The 21,703-nt window shown below is 38.5% G+C and overlaps 1 protein-coding gene across 9 annotated transcripts in view; it reads left to right on the plus strand.

The window, feature by feature from the left end:
* The window catches only part of ikzf2 (IKAROS family zinc finger 2), a 199,189-nt gene that overhangs the window by 79,474 nt on the left and 98,012 nt on the right, over positions 1-21,703 (plus strand). The gene's annotated exons all lie outside the window — the stretch shown is intronic.

Consider the following 21,703-nt stretch of genomic DNA (forward strand, 5'->3'; position numbering starts at 1 on the left):
AGCAGAAATATTACGAACTAGGAGAAAAAAACGCACAAAATTCTAGCGTGTCAGCTTAAGACAGAACAAACTAAAAGAATGGTATTGGCATCAAGGAAAAAAGACAAACAGATCACATATAATCCAACGGAAATTAATGAAAATTTCAGAGAATTCTACGAACAATTATACCAAACTGAAAACGAAGGGAAAGAAGGCAAAATAGATGAATTCTTAACTAAAATTGAACTACCGAAATTACAAACAGAGGAACAAAATAAATTAATAGAACCATTTGAAATAGTAGAAATACAAGAGACAATAAAAAATCTGCCGAATAATAAAACACCAGGATGGTCTCCCAATAGAATTCTATAAAACATTTAAAGATTTATTAATTCCTCCCCTCCTGGAAGTAATCAACCAGATTGATAAAACACAAAGCTTACTAGATTCGTGCAAAACAGCGATAATTACAGTAATACCAAAGGCAGGGAAAGATCCACTTGCACCAGCATCATATCGACCAATATCTCTACTTAACACAGATTACAAGATAATAGCTAAATTATTAGCAAACAGATTAGCTGATTATGTACCAAAAATAGTAAGTCTAGACCAAACTGGATTCATAAAAAAAAGACGAACAACAGATAATATTTGTAAGTTTATTAACTTAATTCATGCAGTAGAAGGAAATAAAACTCCAACAGTAGCGGTTGCTTTAGACGCAGAAAAGGCCTTCGACAGAGTAGAATGGAATTATTTATTCAAGGTACTACAAAAATTTAGTTTACCAGAGAAATATATTAATTGGATTAAAGCATTATATAAGGGGCCATTGGCAAGAGTGACAGTAAATGGATATGTATCAAAACATTTTAACTTAAGCAGATCAACAAGACAGGGATGCCCTCTATCGCCCTTATTGTTCGCGTTAGCCATAGAACCACTTGCAGAACTGATAAGAACAGAAAATAAAATAAAAGGGATAAAAATAAAAGGCAAGGAATACAAAATCAGTTTATTTGCAGATGATGTTATACTATACCTAACGGAACCAGAAACATCAATAAAAGAATTACATAAGAAATTGAAGGAGTATGGAGAAGTGTCGGGATACAAGATTAATGCAAATAAAAGTGAAGCAATGCCAATGAATAATGCGGATTTCTCAAAATTCAAGAAAGAATCACTGTTTAGATGGCAAATGCAAACAATACGATACCTAGGTATACAAATAAATAAAAACCTAAGCCATCTATATAAACTTAATTATTATCCACTAATGAAAAAAATACAGGAAGATTTAGAGCATAGGAAAGACTTACCATTAACACTAATAGGAAGGATAAACTGTATTAAAATGAACATTTTTCCAAGGATACAATACCTATTTCAGGCACTGCCAATACACTTGACAGAAAAATTCTTTAAGGAGTTAAAGAAAATAATAAGGAAATTTTTATGGAAAGGGGGGAAACTGAGGATAGCACTAGATAAATTAACAGAATGGTATAGACAAGGTGGCTTACAACTGCCAAATTTTAAAAATTATTATAGAGCCGCACAATTAAGATATCTATCAGATTTTTACCAAACAAAAGAAAAGCCAGATTGGACTAGATTAGAGCTAGACAAAATAGGGGAGAAGATACCTGAACATATATTATATAAATGGGATGAAAAATTGGTAAAACTTAGGAATTCTCCAGTATTGCACCATTTGCTTAATATTTGGAAGAAGATTCATGTAGAAAGAAATAAAACAAACTACCAATTATCAAAACTAATTCTGATGCACCTTTTTACGGTAGATAACCTGTCTTTTAGAGAATGGGAGAAAAAAGGGATTAAAAGAATAGAAAATTGTTTTTCAGGGAATAAATTATTATCCTTTAAACAAATGAAGGATAAATATAATATAACTCAAGATACAGTGCTGGCATATTACCAATTGAAATCCTATTTAAAGGATAAATTGGGAAGTAGTCTGAAGTTACCAGAAGGAAGCAATTTTGAATATCTGATTACAGACACAATGATAATTAAAAAATTTATAACAAACATGTATATCAAATTACAAGAAAAGGAGAATGAGGAAATAAATGATAAAACTAAACAAAAGTGGGAACAAGATCTAAACATAAAGATAAAAAAGGAAACATGGGAGAGGTTATGTTTAGGAACTATGAGAAATACAATAAATACGAGATTACATATGATACAATATAATTGGATACATAGGTTATCACTCCTCAAAAGTTAAATAAATGGGATCCAACAGTATCTGACAGATGTTTTTGTTGTAAAAAAGAAATAGGAACAACAATTCATGCAATCTGGACTTGTGAAAAGGTGAAAAAATTTTGGGAATATCTAAACCAGATATTAAATAAAATTACGGAAAGCAATATACCAAAAAACCCAGAGATCTTCCTCCTAAGTAACATAAAAAATAAAGAATTTGGACTTGATTTGGAGGGTGTACAAAGAAGATTTGTTAAGATAGCCCTTCCTGTAGCAAAAAAAATGTATTATGTCAAACTGGAAATTAGAAGATAATTTGAAAATACAGCAATGGTATATAGAAATGAATAAATGTATTCCATTAGAAAAAATAACATATAGTTTAAGAAATAATATAACATTATTTGAACAAATATGGGAGCCGTACATGGAATATAATAGAGAAAACCTACCGGGACATCTATCACCTAAAATGTCAAAAGGAAAAGAGAATGGAAAGAATTGACTCAGTGGAAGTTTTTGTTCGTTAATGTTGAGTGACAACATTGTTTGATGGGTTTGATGTATCTTGGACTCAGAGTTTTGAATGGATGGAGGGGGAGGTGGGGGGGGAGGGTAGGAGGGAGGGGGGGAGAAAACAACACTATATATTTGAAAGGAGAAATGTGTATATCTTGAATAATGTGATCTATAGAGTGAAAAATAAAAAATTTTTAAAAAAAAAGGAGACTGAGTGGCTGTAGATTCACCTCCAGTGCTCCCGCAGCCTCTGCAGCTGCACAGACTCCTGTCCAAACCGTCAGATTCAACAGATCCAAACCTCTGATATTATCAGGAGGCCTTTAGACCCCGAGGCCCTTCGGGAGCCCTTCTTACCCTCAGCACGTCCTCCAATCCCAGCTTCTATACCTAGTTCCATTGAGACAGTCTCCAGCAGCCTGTGAGGGTCCCCTGCCAGCAAGTCTCCAGCAGCTTGCGTGAGTCTTTCAGCTGCTGAGCCTCACCGCCATGGTCACCTTCCCTGCAGGGTCATCTCCTCTGCTTCTCCTTCTGAATGGTCGGGGCGGGGTGTCCTCCCCTTTTCTGGTGCTCTACGCTGGTCCACTGCTCCCCCTGCTGTCCCTTGTGGTCGCTGCCAAGTACAGACGCCACCATCTTGTGGTTGCAGGATTTTACTGATAAACACTGTCAGCTCATCTAACAGGCTGTTTAATGCCTGTAAGGAGCCATTGGCATTACAATTGGGCAGTTGAACCCTTTGGAGCAGCACTGTGTCTCCGCTCTCCCTGGTCTCCACCAGCACCATTGCTGTTGTCGTCACAGCTCCAGAAATGCTGCCATTTTACCACAATTGGATACCATTACGACTCCTCCAACATTTCAAAGGCATCTAATTTGCTGTAAGGAATGCTGGGATATCGAGGGGGGGGGGCACTAAAAAGAACAATGCAAATGCTATTCCTACTTTCTCCATTGCTGGTCTGTGGATGTGTGGTGTTGGTGAAGTTTGATGGGACTTGCTTCTTAATCAGTTCAGATCTATGACACCGTTTCCTGACCCAGAAAATAGCTTGATTTGTATCTACAATATGCAACATCTTATCTGCTAAATATTTATTCCTCCTTTCACCCAATTAATCACCTTGCTGTCACTGGAATTTGAAATTCCCATTAAATGTGTTTTATATATACAGTAAAACCCCTGGTATCTGGCACCTATGGGGATTGATAGATGCTGGATAGGTGATAAGTGGTTGCTTGAAATTGCGTCTTGGTGAACTAATTGCAAGGCGCGTCAATTTTCAACCTGTATTTTTTTTACCAATTTATTTACCGTAAATGTTTTTGCCGGTTGCTTGAATTCTGGATAACTGCGATGCCTTGTTTTGAGGGGGAAATGCCCAAAATTTTAGGCTAGATCCATTTACAGATGTTGAGATTGAGCTTGCTGCCCCAGTCAGATGCATGTTGGGGTAAGGTCACATTGAAGGGTTACCCTTGCATCATTGTCCATTCATTAAATGGGGAGGTATGGTTAGTTTAGAGGTTAGCACAGCATTGTTACAGCACCAGCGATTGGGTCTGGGTTTGAATCTGATTTTAGATTTATTGTCGGAGTGCATACATGACATTAGATACCTCCATGTTATTCTTTTTTCTGCGGGTGAGGCAGAATTACCACTTATTTGTCGTGCAAAAAAAATCTGTACATGAAATAGGCTTCTGACAATAATTCTGATATATTTCATATACATGTAACCAAATAAAGAACTGTAAATTGATAATGAATGTAAACAAACTGATTGTGTAATATGGAGAGAATAAAAAAATCAGTAAAGTGCACAAGTAAGAGTCAAAAAAAAAAAAAAAAAATTCATCATGGTACACAAATGTGATGGTTATGTCCCAGTCCTGCTCCCCTGACTTGGAATATCTGACGATTAAGTGCCAACCATTACACCTGCCGAGGGAGTTCACCACCATCATCCTAATCACAGTGTACATTCACCCCAGACTACCTCAGAATGGCACTGGAGGGACTGCGCACTGTGATCAACAGCCATGAGGCAGCACATCCTGATGCCTTCATGATCATTGTGGGAGACTTCAATCAGGCCAACATGAAGAAGTCCCTGACAAACCACCACCACCACACATCACAAGTAAGACCAGGAGAGTCAACACACTTAACCACTGCTACACCATCATGAAGAATGCCTACCGAGCTAGACCACAGCTACACTTCGGCAAGTCTGATCACCTGGCTGTACTTCTATTCACAACGTACAAGATGAAACTGAGGACCACAGCACTAGTAGTGAGGACAGTGGAAGTATGGTCAAGAGAGGTGGAGGAGCATCTGCAGGTCTGCTTTGAATCAGTGGACTGGAACATATTCAAGAACTTAGCCACAGATTTGAATGAATATGCAATATGTGTCATCGACTTCATCAAGAATTGCATGGATGAGTGTGTGCCCATGCCCAACCAGTAGCCTTGGATGAATCAGAGCTAACATGTTCTTGTGAAGCCAAAAGATGTGGAAGGCAAGTTAGTGGAATTCTGGAAAAAGGACAGAGATCCACTAAAATTATCCTCATATAGGCCTATTTCTTTATTAAATGCAGATTACGAGATTCTGGCCAAAGCGCGAGCTAATGGACCAGGGCAATATTTACCTAAATTCATAAATCCGGATCAGGTAGGCTTTGTTACAAAAAGATACTCTGTGAATAATTTGGGCAGATCACCTATCCAGCATCTATCAATCCCCATAGATAATTCATCTACCTAAGACTAAAGTGAACCTGAGTATATCTGTATCTTTAGATGCAGAAAAGACATTTGATTGGTTAGAGTGGCCATTTTTTATTTAAAGCATTAGATAAGTTTGGAATGGATATTTATTGACTGGATAAAATCCCTTTATCATAAGCCATGGGCCAAAATTATAACTAATGGTTTTCTTTGAGTAGATCTAGCAGGTAGGGGTGCCCACTGTCTCCAGGTCTCTTTGTTTTGGCCATTGAATTATTAGCAGAAGTTATAAGGAGAGATTCAGAGTTGACCAGGAAGACCATAAAATTAATCTGTTTGCCGACAATGTGCTGTTGTATTTATCAAATCCTGATGAGTCTTTGGCCAAACTGTAGACCATACTGGAGAAGTATGAAAGAGTTTCTGGTTACAAAATTAAGTTTGGAAAAAGCAAAATTATGCTATTAACAAATTTTGATGATGAAAGATATCAAAAAAGAAGTCCATTTAAATGGAAATTGGAAGGAATTATTATGTTAGATAATAACTTACAAAATTTGTACAGACTTAACTATCTCCTTGTGCTTGGAAAGATAGAAGATGATATTCAAAGATGGAAGAATGTGCCTTTTACTTTAGTTGGGAGGGTTAACTGAAAATGATGCCGAGACTGCAATACCTCTTCCAGTTGTTGACTATTCCTTTGCCTCAGAATTGTTTTAAGATACTCAATGGCCATATAAGACAATTTCTTTGGAATAATAGTGTCTAGGATCTCCATGGAGAAACTGACATGGGAATATAATTGGGGGGGTGGGGGGGAATTAAGACTGCCGGATTTTTAAAAATAATATCTAGCAGCCTAGTTGAGGTAACTTTCATTCTTCTTTGAAGAAGAGAGCTCTCACTCATGGACCCAAATAGGACTGCATACAGTGAGGGAGGGGGAAGTGAAGGATTTTATGTACAAATGGAATGTCAAATTAATAACAAAAAAATGGATAACCCAATTTTAATACACATGATTAAAATTTGGCATAAGATTAATGAATGTATTGGGGAAAATAGTGAGGGGATATCACCAAAAACACCACTGTGCCAGAATAAATTATTGCCCATGAATTTGAGTCATAAAATTCCAAATATTTCATATGAGAAAGGAATTAGGTATATTGAAGATCCTTATGAGGAAGGACTACTTGTATCCTTTGAGCAATTAAAACAGAAATATGATTTGTGAAAGGAACCTTCCACTTTCTTCAATTAAGGTTCTCCTTGTGAGAAAGATGGGGTCCCAGAATGGCCCTGTCCTCAAATAATGAAGTGGAAGGGATGCTTCGGCTGGGAAGCACACCTAAATTTATAACTAGGATGCATTTTGTTCTCCAAGGCGAAAGCGCTAAGCTGGGCCTAAAAAGGTCGAGAAAGAGTTAGGAGTCAGACCTGGGTGTTATAATAGCAGAAGGGTGTTGGTGTGATCGGTGTTTGGATAGTATGACATCAACGATCAATGCGAGATTATGGATTGGTTCAATACAATTTTTTACATCAGTTATATTAATCAAAATGTGAACTATCTGAGGTGTGGCGCAGAAATTGGATCCTTTTTAACATTCTATCAGGTCGTGTGCAAACATAAGACCATTTTAGAATGATATTGCTAAAACACCAACAAGAGTAACCTTCCCACACAACCCAGAGCTGTACCTTTTGGGGAAGCTTATGGACGTGAGCTACAATCTGACTAAATTTCAAATTTGCTTTGTTTAAGTTGCTCTGGCTGTGGCCAAGAAGTCTACAGCAATCACTTGGAAATCCGACTCTTCCCTTCTTATTGCTTGATGAGCTGTGGAGTTGCATAGTTGTACTATCTATGGAGAAAATTACTTACAACTTAAAGAATAAATATGATACATTCATTAAGAAATGGCAACCATACTTGGGATTATAAATTTGACCCTTCAATTAATGTAATGATGTGATAGCCCCAAAAAAGAATAATGAAAAATGAGAGCTCTGACATTATGTGAAGTTATATTTTTGCATTTGTGGGAGGGGGAAGGGAATTTTGTAAATATTTAATATACTTGATGTGTATAAAAGTTTGAAGATTGTGTGAATATATTTATGGAAATTGAAACATATTTAAAAAATAATCATCTCCTGAGTTTTGATGATATTGAGTGCGAGGTTATAGATGGTGCACTTTTCAGCCAAGTTTTCAATCTCCCTCCTGTTTGCTGACTTATTGCCCATTTTTATACTGCCCACTACCATGATATGTTAACAAATTTGTAGATGGTATTGCTGCCGTTCCGTGCCACACAGACGTAGGTGTAAAGTGAGCAGAGCAGGTGTCTAAGAACACATCCCTGTTGATGGAGACTGTGGAGGAGATATTCTCAGCAATCTTCACTGACTATAGACGATAAGAGAGAAATACAGATGAAATCAAAACTTGACTGTTTCACAGGGAAGGGGGCCCATAAACTTGGAGCAGAATCCCAGGGAGACCATAGCCAAAAAGAGTTTGAGAATTATTGCTTTAGTGAGTAATGAAGAGCTGGTTTGGTCAAATTAACATGTGGCTAAAAGAAGGCAAGAATATACCTGGTCTATTAGCTCGCGCTTTGGCCAGAATCTTGTAATCTGCATTTAATAAAGAAATAGGCCTATATGAGGATAATTTTAGTGCATCTCTGTCCTTTTTCAGTAGCCCCATGATGATAGCTGTTGAAAAGAATTCTGGGATAATCCAAGACTCTGCCACCCATCCTAACATGTCCATGATAAGAGGCATAAAAAGATCTTTAAATTGTCTGCAAAACTCCACTAGAAAACTATCCTTCCCGGTGATTTATTCACCTCTAATATATTCAAGGCTTTTTCAAACTCTTCTTTAGTAAAGGTGACATCCAATTCCATCTGATCTTTATTTTCCAACTTTTCCAATTCAATCACTGAAAGAAATTCATTGATCTCAATAGAATTACCTAGCAATTCTGATTTATACAGTTTTGTATAATATTGTTTAAAAGTGTCATTAATTTATTTCATGTTATATGTTATTTTATCATGTTCTGTTTGGATTACATTAATCATCCTTGATGCCTCTTCACCTTTAATTGCCATAACACAAGTTTATGTGCTCTATCTCCCAATTCATAATATTTGTTTTGATTTTTTTTTCTATTTTATATGTTTAATATGTATTATATTTCATTTTTTTTATTTTCAGGGTCTGATATTTATATTTCGAACCTGATCTCTATTACACTTTTTTCAGCTCTGTTTTTTCATTCGCCAGACCATTAATCTCTGCCATCTTAATTTTTTTTAGTATATGAAATTATCTGTCCCCTTAAATCAGCCTTGAGTGTGTCTCATATTTAAAAAAAAATTATCATTAGTAGAGGACCAATTCATTTCACAAAACAATTCTATTTGTCCTCTAATAAAATTTCAGAAAGTTGTCCTTCTCAACAGTGTAGAATTAAGGCACCATCTATTCTTGTTTCTTTGGCATCATTATCGTTAGGGTCAGCGGTGCATGATCAGATAACCATCTCATCAGATACTATGTTTCAACCAGTCTGTTTTCCAATTGTGTAGTCATTTTTAAAAAAATCAATTCTCATATAAAAGTTGTGAACCTTTGAGAAGAATGAATAATCTCTCACCCTGGGGTGTAAACTGTCTCCATACATCTATTAAATTTAAATCCTTCATAAAAAATCAAGTAACTTTCATAGCTTATGCTTTAGTCATTGTCTTCACTGATTTATCAAGGTTGGGGTCCAAACAAAATTTAAAATCACCACCAACCAATACATTTTGTCTTCCTTCCACTGTTTTTAAGAAGACATTCTGGATGAAGGATTCATCATCAAAATTTGAAGGATAAATATTCAAAAGCATCCAGGATTCTGCATTTATCCAACAATGTGCCATTACAAACCTTCCCATTGAATCAATAGATCAATTTTTGTAAATTAAAATTGCCACCTTTCCCCCATTGCTTTGGAGTTGAAAGAAGACAAATTTACTTGTCCCACCCTGTTTAATTTACTTGTCCCACCCTGTTTAATTTATTATGTTCCAACTTTGTATGAAGCCATTCCTATTGGAAAACTATCTCCGCCTTTAATTTTTTTCAAGTGTGCCAAGACTGTTTTCCTCTTTTTGGATCCATTTAAACCGTTAACATGATACCTAATAAATGTAAATGTTTTATTCCTATTTATATTTACACATATCCAGCTCTACCATATAACCCTTCTGCTTATTCATATAATACAGTGATTATTTTCCCTTTTAAAAAAAAACACATGATGCCCCTGCACTGACAGTGACATAAAAAAGAAACCCAGAAGCCTGAAAGATCTATGGTACAATCTAAGAAACAGCCTTTCTCCTTAACTTCGGTGCCATTTTGCAAAAACTCTCATTCCCTGCTACCATTAACACCCCTCCCCCCTTAAATTGGGGTATCTGCCCTGCTACTATTTTACTAAGTATTCACCCTCTTCTGAGCTCTCCTTTTACATTTCAAAACTACTTTAATTAACCAGTAAAAGACAATTCAAAATATTACTCTTTTTATTTTTCCCTAGATTTTTGAATTCACAGTTTATTTTATTTTTTTCTTGTTCTTCTTTCTGGAATCCATTCTGAGGTCCCCCCCTCTCCCTCCCTCCCTCCCTCCCTCTCTCTCTCTTTCTCTCTCTCTCTCTCTCTCTCTCTCTCTCTCTCTCTCTCTCTCTCTCTCTCTCCCTCCCTCTTTACCTCCTTTAGAGTTTTACAGAATCTTCAAGGCACCTCTGACACATCAATCCTGAACGTTGCTGGGTATAGCATCGAGCGCTTTATGTTCTGTGTTTGCAGTTGTCGCTTGATACCGTCAAATTATTTTCTTTGTATTACAAAGTTCATGCTAAGGCCTTGGAAAAAACAGCACTTTTCCACCCTCCAACTCGTCTGGGCCATTATGTTCCCTGGGATATTCAACTGCTGCTCTTAACATTGCCTTCCTATCCCAGTAACTCAGAAATCTTGGCACGACCAATCATGGTCTTTGATCATCTGGTCTTCTGAGGCCAAGCGTCTGGTGGGCTCTCTCAATAAGCAGGTTTTATTTAAATCTTCCTGTTCCCAACACTGGTGGAATTCATTCCCAAAAGAGCCCCACTCAATCATTCCCTTTAGTCCTCTTGAGCCCAATGATACGGACATTATTCCTTTTACTTAAAATTATTCATATGGTAGATTTTTTCCAGCAGCAGTTGTTTGACCAGTTTCCATGCTGTTGCATTTTCTTCCAGGGCCTTCAATTTTTTCCTGAGCCATTATCAGATAATTTTTAACCTAGTCCTCCTGAGATGTCAGGTTTTCAAGAGCCATTGCCATCACCAATATTTTGTCTACCATCTCTCTCACCTTAGAAAATCGTTCACAATGTCTCCATTGTTTCCAGCACCTTTTGAAGATTGGGTGTTGACCCCCCTCCCCTGTCTATTTGAGTCTGCTCTGACATCATCACGGTACCTTCTTCATCACTCCCTTGTGGACTTTCTATTAATGATCTCGTTGACTTTTGAGCTTCTTCAGCCTTAGCTTTTAAGGTCTTATTTTCCGTACCCATCATTTTCTACTTGTAGCATGTAAAATCTTTAGTTTGATAATTTTGAATTGTCTTTTTAATTACTCTTTATGGAGAGCTCTTAACCCATAGCTGACTACATCCTTCATTTGGCCACATCCCCCACCCCAAGGAGCTGATTGTTGACTTCAGCAACAACAAATTCAATCATGGATTTAAGGGCTCTTACTTTTGCACTTTATTGATTTTATTTCTATCTTGGTATTGCACAGACAGTTTGTTTACGTGTCTTTATTTGTTTACATGTACACATTGAGTCAGTTTTTTTTCCACTGCGTGCTGATTCTGCCTCACCTGCAGGAAAAAGAATCTCAGGGTTGTATGTGATGTCATGTATTCTGAAAATAAATCTGAAGGGCAAGAATTGAGTTTGGCTCGGTGAAAGGAGGTGTTCCTCCAATGTATGGGTGGTCTCAGTCTGGCAGTGCATGAGTCAATGGACAGATATGCCAGCAAGGGAATGAGATGTGGCCATTGGGGGATCCATGCTATTGTGGTGGACAGGGCTAAGGTGCTCAACAAAGCTATTTCTCAGTTTGTTATGAGTCTCTTCTGATGCTGAGGAGACCATAGCAGGAGCACTTGATACAGTAGATGGGCCCTGCAGATTCACATCCTCTCTTACCACCATTTGCTTGGAAGGATTGCTTGGGGCTGCAAATAGTGGTGAGGGAGGATGTGGACGCAAGTGGAGCATCTCCTGCAGTCACAGAGGTAAGTGCCAAGGTGACAATTGGTGGGGAGGGTGGATTGGACATGGAGGGAGCGGACCCTAAAGAAGGCGGAAAGGGGAGGAGAGGTGGGATGTCTAGTGGTGGGATCACAAAGGAGGTGGTGGAAATGGCAGAAGAGGATATGTTGGACATAGAGGCTTTTTTGTATATAAACTTTAACAAGGCTTCTGGCCAGTTTCTTCATGGTAGGCTGATGTGAAATGTCAGAGCACATGGGTCCAAGGTGTTTTAACAAACTTGATCCAAAATTGTCTTGGTGGTAGAAGACAGAGGATCATGAAGGAGGGTTGCTTTTCCATTTGTGCATGGCAGGAATTCCCGATGGAACTGCTGATGTTTTCATTTATATGAAAGAATAACGTGAGAATAAATGTGGTCTGATAAGTAAGTTTACTGATAACACATAGATTGCTGGAGTTGTTGAGAAGGAGATGGCTGCCTTAGGATACAGAGGGTCATAGATCAGTTGGAAATGTGAATGTTGTTGTGGCAAATGTAATTTAATGTAAGTTTCTCCAGCATTGTTTTTTACTTCAATCATGGAGTCTGCAGACTTTTATGTTTTACTGCATCCCTTACTTGCTGATTTAGCAAACTGAATGGGCTCTTTTGGTGCGATAATCACTTGTGATTCTTAGGATTTGAAATTCACCCTCTTGAATTTTCTGTTAAGTTACTTAGAGCTGCTTAGAAGACTATTCTTTTATTTCTAGAGACCAAGGGAAATCTAGGTGTTTGATAGTTCCACTGCAACACAGAGTCACACAGCACAAAATCTGGCCCTTTAGACACAACAACTGAGATGCCCATCTACACTCATCCCATTTTTCTGCATTTGGCCCATCTCCCTATATTCCTATCCATGTACTGGTGCAAATGCTTTCTAAATCCATTGATTGTAGCTGTCTTTACCATCCCTTCTGACTGTTTATTCCACGTATGTACTCAGTACTGTCTGTGTGTAAAGATTCCAGATTCTTTTATTGTCATGTAATAAAACAGAAAATGTAGTATTGCAAGACATTTCCTTTAGTCTGCCATAAGGGAGACAAAGAGTCACCATTAGTGTTGCCTGGTGCTTCTTACAGTAGGAGAAAAAGAAGCTGAAGGGAGTCCTTTCAGAGACACTAACTGTCTGTGGATTTGACTCCAGTGTTCCTGGAGCCTCTGCAACTGCATAGACCCCTAATTTATCTATAGGCAAGCCAAGCTCCAGATCCAAATCTCCAATTTGATCAGGAAGCCTTCAGCGTCTGAGGCCCTTCGGGAGCCCTTGTCCTTAGCATCGTCTCAAATCCCAATTCTGATATGTGGTTCTCCAACAGCCCGCAGCCTGTGTGAGTGCTTTGATCACAAATCACCCACAGCCTGTGTGGTCCTTGAGCTGCTGAACCCCTCACTGGCCTGCTGCCATGGTCACTATTCTGCATGGTTGTCTTCTTTGTTTCTTCTCACTGGGGGTGTTTCTATCTGTGGCTGGTGCTCTGCACTGAAAGTTGTCCCTCATGACTGGAAGCAATGCATCAGGTGTGTGGCCAAACCATTATTTTATAATTCTTTATTCTTGTATGCTACACCTGTACTTATAAAGTCTATTTATAAATCATTTTTTCAACCTATCCAGCCACTTTCAGCAAACAATGCACATACATTCCTGGATTTCCATGAAGCAGAACATGATGGAAATACTCAGCAGAGTTGGTAATATCAATGAAGAAATAAATAAAGTTCCCATATCAGGTTGACAACCATTCATTAAATAATTTTTTTTAAAAAAATAGGCATGATGGAGAATGTAAGAAATAGAAGTTTTGTTTGTCATTTGGTCCCCATTCACTAACACAGATGGTCATCTACCTTAACACCATTTTTCAGAACTAATCCCATATCGCTCCATTCAATAATATCAAATTATCTATTGATTTATTTCTTAAATAAACTTAAGAAATGAGCATCACAACCCTCATATGCAGAGCATTCCAAAGATTTCACTATACAATACTATGATTAAATTACTTTTTATTTTATTCTGAATGGCTGACTGAGATCATTCAAGGAGGCTTTGCCTGCTTAATCTCTTTATATCACGCCCAGAATCAGTGCAGTGTAAAGAATAAAGGTAAAGGTCTTTGGAAGGGCAGAGAGCAAGAGATGGTGATTAGTGTTGGAAGAGAGTTGATGGCAAAGGCTTGTTAATAGATTGCTGAGACCAGAGAGACATTCACATCTCTTTGATTTTGCATCCCTTTCAGAACTGTGGCATTTAGTTATATATTGCCTATCATCATTCTTCTGACTAAAATGCAACACTTCATACTTTTGAGTAATATACTTAATGTGCCATGGTTTACCTAATCAATCTGCCTATCTCAGAATCAGGTTTATTCTTAGGAACATGTGTCACAAAATGTGTTGCTTTGTGGCAGCATTATTGTGCATTGCAAGTGCCAAAATAGCTATAAATTGCATTTCTGTCAATCAATTTTTTTTTTTTAATAGTGCAAAAGAAGGGAAGAAAGTGAGGTAGTGTCTGGGAAGAAGCTGTTTTTGTAAAGCTGGGTGCTCATCTTCAGGCTCCTGTACCTCCTTCCTGATGTTAGCAGTGAGAAGAAAGTGTGAGGGTCCTTGTTGATAGAGGCTGCTTTCTTGAGTCACCATCTCTTGTACATATCCTTAGTAGAGTGAAGACTAATTCCCATGATGGTGCTGTCTGAGTTCACAACCCTCTGTAACCTTTTCCTGTCCTGTGTATTGGCACCTCCATACCTGACAGTGATTCACCTAGTCAGAATGCTCTCCACAGTACACATGTAGAAATTTGGAAGTCTTTGGTGATGTAGCAAATAAATTCCTAACAAAATATAGCTGCTGGTGAGCCTTCTTCAAAATTGCATTGACATGAAGGCCCTGGGATGGATCTTCACAGATGTTGACATTTGAAGCATATTACAATCCTCCACATAACTCACTACAAATCAGGTTTTTTTTTAAAAAAAAGTTATTTGAGTACCTTTATTTATTAATTGTAAAGATGTCAGAAATGGAAGGAAGACTAACAGTGAAAGGTAATTGAATTGGATAACAAAGAGGTCTATTTACTTTTCAAGTGAAACAGGAAGGCAATTGATCCAGAGCAAATTGGGGTCATGGAGGGACAATTAGAGGAGAGATTCCATGCACTGAAACCTCTTAAAATATCCAACCAGAGGGCAATTTCTATTACAAAAATAATTTGAACATGAACACGAAAGCCTAACCAATCTCACTGATGCACCATCAATAATCACAATAGACTGGCGTTGTGAAACTAACAGGCTTTTATTAACTATAGACTGGAACAGCCATCAACCTCATTGACTAATCAAGGCACAGCGAAATGGAGAGCCTGCAAAGGGCTATGGGTAGGATCGGTCTCGGGAGGTATGTCCAGCTGGCAGTACCAGTCATAGCAATAAAAATCTTTAAAATTGGACAAAACATTGCACAAACATAATTTTCATATTATCTCCAGATACAAGGAAAGAAATGTCTATACCAAATGTAATATTCAGTTCAAGTGGGTTTAAAGTAATTCATTTCCTTCTTTGAAACCAAAAATTCTCATGATATTTTTGCATGATTCTTTGAAATATTCTGTAGTTTAGCAAAAAGAACATCAATCTGACAATTAGATAAATTTAATTAGATGAAATCCAGGAATTTCTCTGGAAAACTAATGAAATGATGTTAAGAAATTGACTGGAAGATGCAGTAAACTATCACAAAAGTTAAACTCTCTAAATACTATAAACCTGAGATAAAATCAAAGAATATTAGAAAAATTGAACATGTTAATTTTCAGGTTTACGTTAACTCCATGTGAAACATTGACTCCACATTCACCCATAGATGCCAATTGATATAATGAGTACTCTTGCAATTTATGGTCTGCTTCACAGTTCAAACATTTTCAGTATATTGCTTCTTTATAGAAATATTCAAGATTCCTTTATTGTCATACATTAATGCAGAAAATATTACACAGAAAAGTTTCTTTTGCCTGCTTATAAGGCAGACAAAAAGTCACCATTAATATTGCACAGCTCTCCTTACAGTAAGAGAAAGAGAAGCAAAAGAGAGTTCTTTCATAAAGACTGCATGTCTGTGGATTCGCCTCCAGCGCTCCTGCAGCTGCCCTGTTCGATCCATTGGCAACCCATGTTCCAGATCCAACCTCCAATAGGATCAGGAAGCCTTCAGCACCTGAGGCCCTTTGGGGGTCTTTCTTGCCCTCAGCACCCTCTATAATCCTGGTTCCCATGTCTCCAGCAGCCCACAGACATGTAAATAGGACTAGTGAAATTAATATTTGAAATTATTCAACTCAGTACCTAGTAAAAATAAATTATTTGCTGTTTTCCCATATAAATTTCCACCTACATTGGAACAACAAAGAAAGCAGAGGAGAGTTCAAAATTGTAGTGAAGTTTAGAATTAAAATGAAATGAATATGGAGATTGATTGAATTGAAATCAAAAGACACAAGAACTATTTTGTGGTTCTGGTAAGATGGGAAAGGGGTTGGCAGCCAAAATTTCAGCAATGAAATGGACACGGACAAGAATGTTGTTACCGATTAGATTTTGGCATATTCAGAGCAGATGTGCAGAAGACAAAGTAACTTGATTGCTCTTGTAATCAACTGTCTTAAAATAAATATTTTTTTGTTAACCAATTTGCTGAAACATAAATGAAGAAAGGCCAAGTGTCTTATTCAGGGATGACTAGGAATGTCTGAATAGGAAAGGGTAAAAATTTAGAGGTCATGGTCCATATTTATACTGATGATCTAGGTAAAAAGGATGCGGTCTTGCAATACAATTTTAGAGAACTAGATCATAGATTTTAAAGCAAGACCTTTAAGATGGCAATTTCTGGATTACTTCCAGCACTATACACTAGGGCAACTGAGGCTTTCTGGCCTCCTGGGGGACACAGCATATTTTAGTAAAAGCCTTGTGTTCTTTTCACCTCACCAAACTTAAATATTTTTTATGTAGTCAGATTTCAGACCTATTGTAAGAGTACATAAATGACATCACATACAACCCTGAGATCCTTTTACCTGTGGGCGAGGTAGAATTATTACTTGTTGGTAGTATGAAAAATTGTACTTAACTTACACAAAAACAAATAAAGAAATGTAAACAATTCCCAATCTCACCATCAGCAGGTTGGGAATCCTCTGATTCAACCATGTAGTGCAATACAGAGAAAAAAATCAGTGAAATGCACAAATAAGAGTCCTTAAATGAGTCCCTGATTGAGTTTGTTGTTGAGGAGTCTGATGGTGGAGGGGAAGCAGCTGTTCCTGAACCTGGTGGTGATGAGTCTTGTGGCACCTCTCCCTCTTTGCTGATGGGAGCAGCAAGGACAGGGGGTGTGGTGGCTATCCATAACACCTTTTGAAGGTCTGGACTCCTCCCCCTGCCAGTCTTCAGTCTTTAGTCTGATGCCTTCCAGTTCTTTGCCTATAATTTGAAGAAGGACTCTGGCCTGAAACGCTGATAATATATCTCCAATGGACGCTGCAAGACCGACTGAGCTCCTCTAACATATCTGTGTGTTTTTACTACAATCACAGCATCTGTAGACTTCTCATGTTTCACAAAGTCCACATCTACCACCTTGCGTTCTTAGTCTCTTCCTCAATAAAACCCAAGATTTGTCATAGGTAAAATCACTCTGACATCCTAATCTGTCCTTGCCTTTCCAAGAGATCATTAATCCTATCCCTAAGAACTTTTTCCAATAGGTTCCCTACTACCGACGTGATGCTCGACCTGTAGTTTCTTAACATACCTCTACCTCCCTTCTTAAATATGAGGATAACATTAGCTACTCCCCATCTTCAAAATCAGAATAAAAATTTATTGTCAGGAATGTCACAAAATTTGGTGTTTTGTGGGAGCATCCTAGTGAAAACCTTCATCTTACAACAAATTATATAAAAAACAAAAATAGTAGTGCACAAAAAGTAAAGCAGTGTCTTTTGTTTATTAAATATTCAAGAATCCAATGGCAGTGGGGAAGAAGCTACCCTTGTGCCGCTGAGTGCTCGTCTTTAGGCTCCTGTGTCTTTTCCCCCAGTGGTATCAGAGTGAAGAGGGCATGGCCTGGGTGGTGGTGGGGCTCTTTAAGGATAGAGGCTGCTCTTTTAAGATACCGCCTCATGTACATGTCCTTGATGGAGTGAAGTCTGGTGCCTGTGATGTCGCAGTCCAAGTTAACAACCCTCTGGAGTATTTTTCTTGTCCTGAAATTTGTTGGCTCCATACCAGACAATGATGAAACCAGCCAAAATGCTCTCCACACTACACCTGTAGAAGTTTTCAAGAGTCTTCAGTGATGTCCCAAATCTCCTCAAGCACCTCACGAAGTACAGACACTGGAGGGCCTTCTTCATGATTGCATCAACATGGAAGCTCCAGGACAGATCCTTGGAGATGCTGACACCCAGCCCTCACTGGGTCCACTACTGAGCCCTCAATGAGGACTGGGTCATGTTCCCCTGACTCCCCCCTGAAGTCCACAATCCTCTCCCTGGTTTTGCAGACATTGAACGCAAGGCTGCTGTTGTGACACCACTCAAAGAGCTGATCGATCTCCTTCCTGTATGCCTCCTCGTTGCCATTTGTGATTCTGCTGACAACTGTAATGTCATTGGCAAACCTGTATAGCATTGGAATTGTGCCTGTCCTCACAGTCATGAGTGTGAAATGAGTAGTTCAGTGGGGTGAGCATATAGCCTTGGGGTGCACCTGTGTTGCTAATCAGTGAGGAGACTTTGCTTCCAATTCATACTGATTATGGCCTTTCGATGAGAAAGCCAAGGATCCAGTTGCAGAGGGGGGTACAGAGGCCCAGAGTTTGTAGCTTCTTGACCAGCACTAAAGGAATAATGGCATTAAAGGCTGAGCTGTAGTCAATGAAGACCAGTCCAATGAGTTGCTGTTTTCGAGGTGATCCAGAGCCGAGTGGAGAGACAGCGATATTGCATCTGCTGTGGAGCAATTGAGAAGATAGGCAAATTGCAATGGTCCAGACCTTTGCTTAGGTAAATGTTAATTCTGGTCACAGTAGAAGTTAGTGCTACTGGGCGGTAGTTGTTGAGGCAGCTCACGCTACTCTTCTTGGGCACCGGGATGATTGATGCCCTTTTGAAGCAGGTGGGAACCTCTGACTGCAGCGTGGAAAATATCCATGAGCACTCTGGCTAGTTGGTTGGCAAAGATTTTCAGTACCCTGCCAGGTACTCCGTCAGGGCATGAGACCTTGCAAGGGTTCACCCTCTTGAATGATGTTCTGACATCATCTTCAGAGACATATCACAGGGTCATTGGCCTTTGCAGAGATTCTGGTAAGCACTGTTTGGTTCTTCACAAATCGAGCATGGAATGTGTTCAGCTCATTAGGTAATGAAGCATCACAGCCATCTATAGTGCTTGCTCTTACTTTAAAGGCTGTAATGGCCTGCACTCCCTGCCATAGCTAGCATGTGACTGTCTCTGTTTCTAGCTTCATCTGGAATTGCAACTTTACCTCGGAGATGGCCTTCTGCAGGTCGTATCTGGTCTTCTTGTAGAGATTTTGATCCCCAGTCTTAAACTCCCTCAATCTCGCCATCAGCGGGTTGGGAATCCTCTGATTCAACCATGACTTCTGATTGGGGAACACCCAGTATTTGCGCGTGGGCACACACTCATCCACACAGGTCTTGATGAGGTCAGTGACACATGTTGCATATTTATTCAAGTCTATGGATGAGTTCTTGAATATGTTCCAGTCCACCGATTAAAGGCAGTCCTGGAGACATTCCTCTGCCTCCCTCCACTGTACTTTTGCCATCCACCACTGGTGCTGTGGTCTTCAGTCTCTGCTTGTACACTGGGAGTACAAGTGCAGCCAGGTGAGCAGCCTTGCCAAGTGGCAGTTGCGGTCTAGCTCAATAGCATTCTTCCTGTATCTCACCCATTTAGAAAAGACCCTGCAAAAATCTCTGTTAGATCTCCAGCTTTCCATTTAAAGGGGGATAGATTTCAGCATGTGTAAATGGGGAATTGAAATATTGCATGTCAACACTGGTCTGTGGCCATGTAATTGGAGCTTGTGGCTAGTAGGTGGCACTGTGAGGACAGTTTCGGAAGTATCTGGCATTTGGGGAGCCATCTTGTGTAAATATATATATAATATATATCTAAGAAAATCTTCACTGAACAATCACTGGCAATTTACAAGCATGTCTCAAAGAATTAGTTGATAAGCTTTGGCCTTTGAGAAGCGATCAAATGGAAACCATTTATCTTTTCATCCTATCAGTCCAAGTTCCATGAATAGTTTTGAAAGGGTGTTTGTATATTTAAACTTGCATGGGAAACTTATATTTTAGAACCCAGCATACCTGTTATCAACTTGAAAATTGAATCAAATCGAATCTGCATTGAAAATTAAGGAGACACGTAGCTTGTTCTAATAATGATAGAGATGTAGGAAATTGCTTCTTAATGAAAACATAAGACTGATGGATGAATGGTTGCGTTTCACCACACCTTGTTCGCTCCTGACCTGCAGAAATCAAACATTAGAAGTTCTTAATAAACTTTTAAAAAAAACCAGAAACCCGACCCCACCACTCCTTTCCCATGGAAAGAGTTATAGGACAGTTGTTAAATAACTATTCTCAGGGATGAAACGGAACAATTACTATCGTAAATTGTTATTGTATAGACACGCACGATCTTTCAAGTTGTTACCAATCGTGAGTTCTGAAAAGTCATTATTTTGCAATTTAGTATTCACTAAATAAATTGCGTGTGTTTCTTTCCCTGTGGAACTTTAATGTTACTTTGCCGGTGACCGTCATTTGTGTCGGTTCTGTTCAGAGACCGAAACACGTGTGGATGTCAGTTGCTGACCGGCTTATTCTCTACACTAAAAACGCGGAGTATGATTTATTTAGTATCTTATGCAAAGAACCAAGAGACATTCGAGGAGTTATATTCCGAATCCATTTGAACATCTGAAAACATTATTGACTAACAGGGCCCAGATAATGTTCTTGGACATTAGATTAACTTACTCTGGATGAAATGTGATATGGAGACATTGGGGAAAAGGAGAAGATGAAGAACTGATGTGGGCAATGATTGTTATACGATCTTCAAAAGGTTTGTTTAAGATTGTGGTCGTGAGTTTTCCCCACCCGCCCATCCCATTCTACTAAAATTGATGAAATGCGCCTAGTTGTAATTTTGCAAACTAGTGTGATTTTATAGCTGAAATTATGTGTATGAATGTCATTGATTTCAACTGCCACGGAAAAGGTTCATTTTTAGAAAGCTGAATTCCCCCAAATGCTAATCAATATGCCAGAATTCAATATTATGGAACAGAATTTCAATTATCCAGGCATTGAGAATCTCATCGGCAGGGTACAATTGGTGGCATGTCTACCTGTAAAAATGTGTGAATGTCAGAAAGTTCGCTCATTTAGCAAAAAAAGGGCGTGAGGGTATATTTATTTAAAAATATCAAATCACCATGTGTAGTGCAAATCATTATTACCCGGACGAACGTTCTTTATTTATTAAAGTCAATTGTTTGGTTCTTGTATACTGTTGTAAATGATCGGGACAGTCAATTCATAGTAAACTTCCCATAATTGAATACCGTTGCATAAACATCCATTATTTATTACATGTTCATAGTAGGCGTGTTGCTAGTATTTTAGCGCCCGATCTGTGCAGCAGACGGCAGAAACAAAGAGCTTTCTGTGCTTTAATGA

Source organism: Narcine bancroftii, chromosome 4, assembly GCF_036971445.1.
Source record: "Narcine bancroftii isolate sNarBan1 chromosome 4, sNarBan1.hap1, whole genome shotgun sequence".
NCBI lineage: Eukaryota > Metazoa > Chordata > Chondrichthyes > Torpediniformes > Narcinidae > Narcine > Narcine bancroftii.